The sequence below is a fragment of the Sinocyclocheilus anshuiensis genome, unplaced genomic scaffold (genome assembly GCF_001515605.1).
Source record: "Sinocyclocheilus anshuiensis isolate Anshui unplaced genomic scaffold, SAMN03320099.WGS_v1.1 scaffold2564, whole genome shotgun sequence".
Lineage (NCBI taxonomy): Eukaryota > Metazoa > Chordata > Actinopteri > Cypriniformes > Cyprinidae > Sinocyclocheilus > Sinocyclocheilus anshuiensis.
Window position 1 is genome coordinate 67,138 of NW_015541004.1, and position 10,691 is coordinate 77,828.

The window sequence follows — 10,691 nt, forward strand, 5'->3', positions numbered from 1 at the left end:
TGGAACCCCCCTCGAAACGTGATTGGGCTAGTTTTGAGTAGCAATTGGGCGGGTTTTGTTGTGAAAACCTGGCAACCCTGGCACGCTAACGTTACACGCGGAAATATTTGAAAACGTATATAATGAACGTACTTCAAACGTACTCCATCAGCAGATAAATAAAATAAATAAAACAGTAAACAGTCAAAGGACGTAACTTAGAATGGGAGATGGATCGGTTTGTGAAAGGGAAGAGAAAAGCCATAGATGACGAGGCATATCTTGCTCTCGGCTTCACTCACCGTGTCTATACAGTCTATGTACCGGACGCTACAGTTGTCGCGCCGCGCCGCAACAGCTCTACTGTACACTGGACACGACAAAGTGACCGTTGCAAATCATTTTAACTTTGTGTCAGTACGTCATAAATAGAACAAGGCATCAGTTTAATGTCGGGTTTTGTCGTGTCGTACCACGCCGCACCCAGTGTAGACAGCGTCACTGATTATAATGGGTTGGGTTCTACTACTTTATTTAAAAAAACATTAATTTTTCATAATGTTAAGTGAAATTATTTGGTAGTCTGAGGTGGGATGGCTATTCGGGAAAGGGGGTGGGCATATTTTTTTATAGGTTTAAAGGGGGGCGCGACCAAAAAATTTGAGAACCACTGGTCTAAAGTTAACAGACAGTGTTTAAAAAGTGCAGTCCCCATGTTTACATATGTTTATTACAGTGACTTTGAATTACCTAAAGTAGTGTGGTAAAGCAACAGATTTGTTTTTATATTTCTGCAATCTACTTTAGTTTGTGTGATTTGTTACTGACTTTCATATTGTTTACACCAGGCTTATTTAAACATAATTATTACATGCTTACGAGGTTGGAAGTTCAACAAATCAGTTAATGTACTGTGATTGTAGTTGTTAAATAAAAATGTCATTCATATCAATTCATGCATCACCTAATTTCATCGTAACATATAGGCCTGGCCTACAGAAAAGAACATTTATGTTTAATCTATCTAATATTGTGTTGGTCATACTATACAATGATTTATAGCTTGTCTTTGTTAAATAATACAGAACATAAACGCGTCACTTCACTTTCACTTTTAGAATGCACCAAGTGAAGTTGATCTGACAATTAGCAGGGTAGACACAGACTCAGAGCAGGGCAGCAGAAGAAAGCAGTACTGGAAAGTGAACACTACAAACTTGTCATTACTTGGACTGAAGAAAAAAACTCTTTTGTGCAGATTATTAAGCTGCCTACAATCAATGAAGTAGTAGCCTGTGAGCTTTCATACTTTTCTCTTGTATGAAATTGGATTTTTGTTTATTGCACATTATATAATTCTAAGGGTATATTTGGACTAGGGCTGCACAATAAATCGAAATCGCGATTCGACAGAAGCTGCGATTGTCATGCGTATCTTTCAGTGAAGCACGGTTCTGTGATCAGCAGTAGTGCAGTCCACATGTTTACATATGTTTATTACAGTGACTTTGAATTACTTAAAGTAGTGTGGTAAAGCAACAGATTTGTTTTTATATTTCTGCAATCTACTTCAGTTTGTGTGATTTGTTACTGACTTTCATATTAATGATTACACCAGGCTTATTTGTCAGAGCATTATGTTGTCATAATTATTACATGCTTACAAGGTTGGAAGTTCAACAAATCAGTCAATATACTGTGATTGTTGTTGTAAAATAAAAATGTCATTCATATCAATTCATGCATCACCTAATTTCATCGTAACATATAGGCCTGGCCTACAGAAAAGAACATTTATGTTTAATCTATCTAATATTGTGTTGGTCATACTATACAATGATTTATAGCTTGTCTTTGTTGAGTAATACAGAACATAACGAGCTTTAAAAAATATTTGCATATTAAATCACAATCGCAATATTGGTAAAACAAATCGCAATTAGATTATTTTCCAAAATCGTTCAGCCCTACTGGAGAGCCCCAAGATTATTGCTTATGAACAGTGTTATATTGAGCGCTGGTAGCGCGACGTTCTGTTTGTTTACTAAAAAATGAATAAAAACCACCAGGCCGACCCCGTCCTCTTTCTTCCTGATCTCTGACTTTGTTACAACCACCTCCATGGCAAATTAGTAACTCGGGACTGACTTCTTTGTTACAGACAGACAGACAGGAACTTTGGGAACGACTTCCATAGTCACATCCCTACTGACAGGAAACTCAGGAACGACCTCCTTGGTCGCAGACAGGAAATTCAGGGATGGCCTCCTTGGCCGCAACAGGATAGGCTGTGAGCTCAGAGATCACTTCCCTGGTCCTGACTGGACAGGCTGACAGTTCAGAGACGGCACCCTTGGCTGTGACAGGGTAGGCTGAGGGTTCAGGGATGGCCTCCTTGACAAAGACAAGGCAAGCAGAGAGTTCACTGGTGACCACTACGGTCAAAACCGGACAGGCGGGAGGCTCAAGGATGAATTCTGAGGTTGAGATAGCTCATGCAGGGAACTCAAAGGCTGGCATCAACACAGGACTGAGTTCTGGGGCTTTGTAGGACTCTGGAGTAAACTCATGGACTGAGACAGACTCTGGAGCAGACTCATGGACTGGAGAGCAGTGTGTAGCCCAAACACACATTATGGCCACCGCTGTAACAGGGAGAGCAATCAGGGGTAACAGGGTCTCTGAATTCACCAGACATGGAGCTATCAGGCTGGGCTGAGCTCTGGAGTGAGAGTGGGCACTGGGCTGAGCTCTGGGACGAGATCGGGCACAGAACTAGAGTTAAGGGTTGGAGCCATCACTGGACTCTGGTCAGGGGCTGGAGCCATCAATGGACTCTGGTCAGGAGCTGTAGCTGAATCTGAGCTGTGCTCTAGAGTGGATTGAAGGTCTGGGGGGAATTCTCATATGGACCTAAGGACTGTAGGTAAATTTAGAGTTAATTCACTGGTATGAGCAGACTCTGATGAAGATTCAGACTCTGGGGCCGGAACAGACTCATTACTGAAATCTGGGTCTGAAGCGGCTCGTTACTGTAGAGTTGAAAATGATCAAAGACTTTTGCTTTCCAGCCCCAAACCTATCCTCTGTAACAAAAAGGCCATTTGGAATTCCTAAAGTTACAGTGGTGCTGATAGTGATCAAAGATTGTAGACCAAGATGTTTACATCGGGGGTCTGCTAATTGTCACACCTTTTATATGGTGGGGAAAGCTGTAATTTGCTGATTGGTCAGTTTGAATGTCTCACATTTGGGTTTTAGTCACACGGTCAAGGAATGGATAAAAGAAGATTGTAACTATTGTTCTGTCTCTTTTCTTGGCTGGCGATCTCTCTTCAATGGGGTCCTCTTCTTAGGGACTCTGCTTTCTCTCTCTCTCTCTGTTTCTTTATGATCTTAAATAATCAAAACAAAGAGCTAAATTTAGCCATGAAGTTTAGGATTGAGGATTTTGATAAAATTATTTTTGCGTCGATTAAGTGTTTTGGTTGTGCACAAGAGGGTCACTTCTTTAAATCAGGAAAAGGCATTTGACCGGGTTGAGCACAGCTATCTCTGGCATACGTTAGAGGAGTTCGGTTTCAGGTCTGGTTTTATTGCCATGATTAAGGTTTTGTACCAGGATGTTGAGAGTGTACTGAAAATTAATGTAGGTCTGAGTGCTCCTTTTAAAATTTATAGAGGTATTAGACAAGGTTGTGCTCTTTCTGGAATATTGTACACTCTTGCCATTGAACCTTTATTGGTTAAGATTAGGGATGCACCGATACCACTTTTTCCAGTACTCGCCCGATACCGATACTTTTATTTTTGGTACTTGCCGATACCGAGTACCGATACCGATATTTTGATTGCATTTGTACATTTTTTAAATATTGGGTACAGAAACCAAAAGGGTATGTATAATGTTAGTTGGTTAACTTCATTTATCAAATAGATACAGTCAAACCAAAATTTATTCAGACACCTTCAACATTTCTCACATTATCACAGTTTATTCGCTATATAGTTTAGAAAATGGTAATAAAATATGACAAGAACTCAGAGTTAAACTGTCAGAACAAATTTGTCTTGATAATGTTAGATAACTTTGATAGAAAGGTATGTAATAGATTACAATCAACCAAAAATTATTCAGACAGCTGTTAGTATGACAGTATTTACACAACTATGAATACTTTGTCAGGCAACCTTTAGCCTTAATGACAGCCTGTAGTCTCCTGGGCATGCTGTCAACCAGGTTCATGCAAACCTGAACTTCAATTTTTTTCCCAGACGGTCTGAATAATTTTTGGACCCAAATTTGTATCAATTTTATTGGTAGTCCACTGTATGAAGAATTTTTGGGTATGATTTGTCACAGTTTACTTTATTTTGCTATCCTCACTTACATAAATGAACTATAGTGTGCTGCACCCACTAGTAAAACAATATCAAATATTATATCTGGTCTCTGAATAATTTTTGGTTTCACTGTATATCCTTCGGTTATTTTCACACTTAATTATGCCCATTAAAATGTATTTTACAAGTTTTTGTTACTTTCACTGTTCATTTTTTTGCTCTCTATAGGGCCTTTCGCACCGCTTTAGTTCCAGAACTAAATGTACAGTACTAAAGTACTGGGACGATTCTGCGCGAACTATTTCCCAGCACCATTTAAAGGGTTGCATTCGCACCGACAGTGTGTACTAAGAAGTGACGTAAGCCGGTCGACAGCGACGTCATTTGTGTTCATTGCATACATATTATAGTGTAGTAGACATCCTTAACTCCTTTCTGCTGTCTGTTGTTCTGTTGTCGGTGTTTCTTTGTTTGAATATGGCGCTTATCACATGCTGTGTGGTATCGGCGTTTGGTATCAGGGCATTTTAACGAGTACGAGTACAGGAGACCAGTATCGGGCCCGATACCGATACCAGTATCGGTATCGGTGCATCCCTAGTAAAAAGAATACTGCTGTAAAAAAGCACCTTATTTGTTTAAAGTGTTTGCAAACCAAATGTTATTCCACTTTTGTTAATATAGCAGTACTTTTAAATGAAAAAAAGTGCACAATACACTACTTTTGAATTCATTTATTGAATTTTGTGCATAACAATGTGATTAATCGCAGAAAATCACGCGATTAAAAATTTTAATTGTTGCTCAGCAGCACTAAATTTGTTACTTCCACACCTGCGTAACTCTTAGGTAACAGAACTCTGCCATAGTAACATCCAACTCAGTCACTTACATTTATAAATCTAATGTAGTTCCTAAATGATACAGACACTAGTATTTTGAGTAAAATTTACAGTACAGTGAGGCTAATCAATACAGTAGTGTTTTAAGTATTATTATTTGACTAGTATTAATGACCCTTTTTGAATTATTTTTTATGTAACATCTTGAGTAAGAGTCTGGAAATATATGAATCATATCAGATAGCTAAGATTAGTGTAGTATATCTTTTTCTGTGTTTATAGATACCTTAATATGTTCAGTTGACAGTGTGAACTCTTCAGTCCAGCATAGAGTAGCTTCACTCCTGAATCCTGCAGGTCATTGTTACTCAAGTCCAGCTCTGTCAAACAGGAGCTTGACGATTGTAGAGCTGACGACAGACTTTCACAGCATTGACCAGTGAGATTACAGGTCACCAATCTAAACAGAATAATGAATCCGTATTTAATTAATATAAAATGACTTCTGACATTTAACATTCATAACAGTTGTTTTTTTCTGAAATACAAATATTTATGGAATTCCATTATTTCATTTATTTTTATGTAAATTATTCTGAATCCTTTTCTATTTTCCATTTTATGTCCATGTATTTATTTATCTGGTGAGTAGCCATGTCAGGCTGCTCATCACCTGTCAAGATTTTTTGACTGGCTAATTGCTCATTATCCTTTATGTATACATCACAGTGTGACACAGGCACACTCAATTCATATCACATGATTGCCTTAACCCTTAAATGCATGAATGTTTCACCAATCATTATTACATATTCGGGTGTTCAGCAATCTGGACCTATATATCTAACACAGATGGAACTCTTAACTGCTGCAATAGCGTAAAACTTTCCTGCTATTTTAATAACAGTTACAAAAGAATAAAATAAAGCAGATTTCATTACCATTTGAAACTTGGAAGGGTTCAATTTGAGCAAATGATTTTACCATCACTGTCATCATCAGAACACAGTTCCCCAGTACATACAGCTTCTAGCTCATATTCGCGATCTCAACCATATTCTCAAAACTATCGTTTTCAATGTCTTCAAAACCAATATTTTGACCGCTGGCAGCTTATTCACCACATCCACCATCAAATGACAGTGACAATTATATTTAATTTCATACAGTAATTGCTCTGCAGTAAAGCCTTTCAAGCCAATTCAAGTTTTGCTGACGATATTATATTGTTTTATGCCTGCGGTAATTATGATTGAAACAGTGCCACCTTGAAGAATTAAGTTAAATTGCACTTATTGAGTCATCAGATATTTAATTATTGTTGTGCAGGAAAAATACACTTACACTTTTACAAATGTTACATGTAATATCACACTGGCAAATATATTTGCACCATAGGCCCCGCACACTGGTGTTCAGTCACTTAACACCTAACACCTGTCTGCACTGGATGCAACCTTCATGTCACATCAGAAGCAAATAGAACCCATTATAAGCAATTATGCTCTCTAGACTGGAGACAATATACAACTAGTAAAATGGACAATTTTATGTCACAATAACATGTTATTTAATGCAAATAAAAATTATTTACTTGTCAAATGATATTCTCTGCTGGATCAAGCTGTAAGTCATATTACATTTTTCTTCTGAGGTATATACAAGCCTTTGTAGCAAATTAGCTCAAAAGGGAAATGTCTATAAATAATTACAAATAATTATAATTATATATTTTTTTATCTCAGCTTTCAGATGTATTTGTAGCAGAATTAATATCACAATCGACTAATCTGTTTGTCCAGTGAACATTCAGTGTTAAATCATATTAACTCTAAGAAATGTTATTTTCGTGGTCACAGAAAATAACTTTCTTACAGTACTAATGCATTAGAGCAGGGGTGGCCAACATCGGTCCTGGAGAGCGTGCCTGTAGCTTTCTAGTAACCATTAGACCTTGATTAGTAGGTTCAGGTGTGTTTGATTAGGGTTGGAGCTGAACTCTGTAGGACTGTGGCTCTCCAGGACCAACGTTGGCCACCCCTGCATTAGAGCATGTAGCAAGATCAGGAATTGTTTAAGTGACATTGATCTGCAAGCAGTGACAGAATCAGAAACAAATGTAATTTGTGCACAAAGTTTTATTGACTAAACACTAACACATAACTAGTCTAACAAACATATACACACACTCACGCATAAATACATAGATGGGGGAAAAGGGGAAGTACAAGTGAATGAATGAAACCGTTATAGCTATGAAAATATTAATTTAACCATCTGCACAGAATCATCAGCACCTTGGTAACAACGGGGCCCACAGCTTATTTTAAACCTCTGGTTAGTTTTGTCAAATGGACAATACTTGCATTGCCTTTGCCATTGAATGAGCATCTGGATGCAGTCTCGGATGAAAGTCTTGATGGTTCAACAGTTTGATGATGTTGGAGTTGCGATCATGTTCTTCTGGGTTGTGACAAACTCCAAAGATGTTATTCTGACTCGGTGGTGGTCAGGAGATTTCTCTCCCAGGTGGAAAGTTGCAACATGGATTGTTGATGTCCTGCCAGCACCAGATTGTGGTCACACTGAATGTCCAATAGGCAAGAGGGTAAGAGCACTGGACAAGAGAGTCCTGATGAAATTCTTTGAGGCTCCAGTTGATCTTTGCTAAGGTTTTGTCAAACCAGGTTTCATGCAGAAGGTCTCTGATGAATGGAAAGACAAGGCTGCAGCCTGGCACAAACTTAGGAGTGCTTAGAAGACTTCTAGCTCAGCAACCCCATCTTCAGTTTCTCAGAAATCAGCCTGTGATCTTGTGATCGGGAATCTTTTAAAGTGTGAATGTCACACCCTCAGGATGTGATTGAGCCAATAAGGAATTGTGCTTTCGGAGGGAAAGTTTATGATTATTTGTCTTTTAGCAGGGTGTTTTGCATATTAGAGAGTGCTGGCAGTTTTTGTGTCCCTTCACGCTCTGAATTAATATAACAAGAATACAATGCATGATATGAGGAGGTGATGTACACCAATGTGTAATGGACTAAACAAGGGTTATTTTGATATCAAACATGGTACCAATATGGTTACATTATCTAATAATTCTATCGTAAGGCATGCATAAAACAGTATACAAAAAAAAAAAGAAAATATACAAAAACAGTAATAATACACACAATGTCCTGGGGATATGCATGTTCATAGAAAAGTTTGCCTTTGAATTAATGGGAAGTCATTTTCTATGGGACTTATGTGTCTGTTTCGAAGTGAATTTCAAAGTGAGAGTAAAACTCTGAATTCCATTGGGCCATAAAAGCTATCTTGTCTGGCTGAGGTGTCCTGGCTGCCATGGTAACCAGTGGCCTGGTGGGTCATTCACAGACATCCCGGCACCCAGTCTGGTTGTTGGGTGAGGGGTCTGTTGAAATATTTGTTAAATAATTACGTGTCTGATTTGTACAGCTTATTCCTCACAGCGTGTCTTCTTCCAAAAATGAAAAGTTGCCTAGATGAACTTGATGAAGCTTGCTGCTTCTTTTATCGTGGTGATGTGGGCATTTACAGAGTCGCTTGGCTCATGTGGATTAAGGTATGTATAAACGCACTGCGCGTGGGTGTGACCACATTACAGATAATGAGCTCAGACGGGAAACACTGTACTTCGTGTTGGTTTCATACGGATTACTTTTCAGAGAATATTTGTTTTTGATATGACTTATTTCATTTAAAAGTAGACACCTTAAGCTTTCTATAGACATATTCCCCATGTCTGTGCGTCAAGTATTTGCTGAATTTTGGTTAATTGTTTTGACGTGTTTCAGAGAGAAGTTCATGGAGACCAAGACGGCAGAAAGTGCACCGTGTTTTTTTCTTTACTTTACAAAAGCACAATGTTTTGTGAGTGTATACACTAACATGTTATTGTGAGTGTATACAAAAGTAGACTCTTTACAGTTTTTAATGATGTATTACCCTTATCTGTACGACCTAAAATGACGGAGCATTTTAAGTTCTTTTCCGCCATTATCAGGAAAAAAGCAAGTAAATGGCACGTTCACCGACCTCGGAGGGTTAAGTTGTCAACACAATTTAATTTTGAAATAGACTTCATAAATTGATGTTTCCATAAAATAGTTCCCCTTCTATGGAACTCAACGCTGCGCACCCTAGGGGGCACATTGGGGAATGCAGCCTGCATGACCGGTGTCTGAAGCACGTGTGAAACAACGCCAATCTATTGGCCCACCTGGCTCATGACGTCATCGGCGGGATGCCCGGAAGTATAAAAGGACATCTGCTGAATACGTCATCCTCTTTGCTGTCTTCAGGAGCCGTCTGTTTGAAGTGCGTGTGAGAGACCAAGGCAGGTGAGCGGTGTGAGAAGTGTGTGCCTCCGTTCTAGAGGTTTCTGGCACTTGAGAACACGCACGATCTATCGGTCATCTGTTTTTGGTCGGGAGCTTGTGCGTTCAGTGCTCAAGGGCTCTGAACGCACTCATTGTGAGTGTTATCCAATGAGAAGCTCCATTCGTGTTTGTACCTCTTCTTGAGAGATGAGTGACAAGTGTTTGTGTCTCACGGTGGCGAATGCTCGGATCGCGGGATTCGCAGGGTTGAGGTCCCACGGATAGCGCTCGAGTCGAGCAGTGCCTTAGGGAATGTGTGCCTCCATGTTTGGATTCTAACACTCGAGGGCTTTTTCTGCTTTTGCATTTATCTCGGTGAAGAGCACACGCTTTCTGAGTTACGCGCTCATTGTGATGAGTCACGATGTCTAGGCTCTGCTCGCGTTTGTTCCTATTCTCGAGGGAAACGGAACAGAGCGTTTGTGTCACGCGGCCCGGTTTCGCCGTTGCCGTGGCACAGTTTATCTCAACTCGCTGTCATTGCTTTGATCTGCGGCATCTGCACGCCCTCTCTATATGGGTTGTCAGATGCCACAGATATTGTTGGGTTGTTATGACGATGAAGTGTGAGCACGGAGTCGTTTCAGCACTGATCCTGCGAGATCGTGGGCAGAGCTATATTCAGCTCGGCTGTGCCACTCTAATATGCAAGTTATTGTGTGTGGAGAGCGTTGCTGGGCATGAATATATTTGAATATTCTATGGGCTTGCGAGTTTTCCCTCCCAGGGTTTTTAGCAGCTAGAGTGGTTATGGGGAATATCTTTTTGCTCTGGAATATGGCGAGTCTGAGGGCAGCTATATTATAGTCTAGATTTTAATAACTGGGTTGGGTTCCCCTTGGCACAAGTTCTCAAGTAAGTGCTGAAGTCTTTGTTTAAGAATCTGCTATTCGAGGATAGCTGTGTTCCAACGCGGAGACAGCTTCCCTTTTTGGGGTTTTGTAGATTGTGGTCTCTGTGAGCCCCTTGCCTGGACTGTGCTGTCTCCCCTTTGGGGTTTTAAATAGATGGCCCATTTCTGTTGCCTGGGAAATCTTCAGCCTTGTCTGAGAGAACTGCTATTCGAGGATAGCTGTGTCCAGCCCTCTAGTGCTATGGCTACTGCTTACATCAGGCTTGATCT

General features: G+C 39.7%; 1 pseudogene; it reads right to left on the reverse strand.

Annotated features, from left to right (window-relative positions):
• LOC107690230 (NACHT, LRR and PYD domains-containing protein 3-like) overlaps positions 1–10,691 on the reverse strand; it is a 71,067-nt pseudogene that overhangs the window by 13,586 nt on the left and 46,790 nt on the right.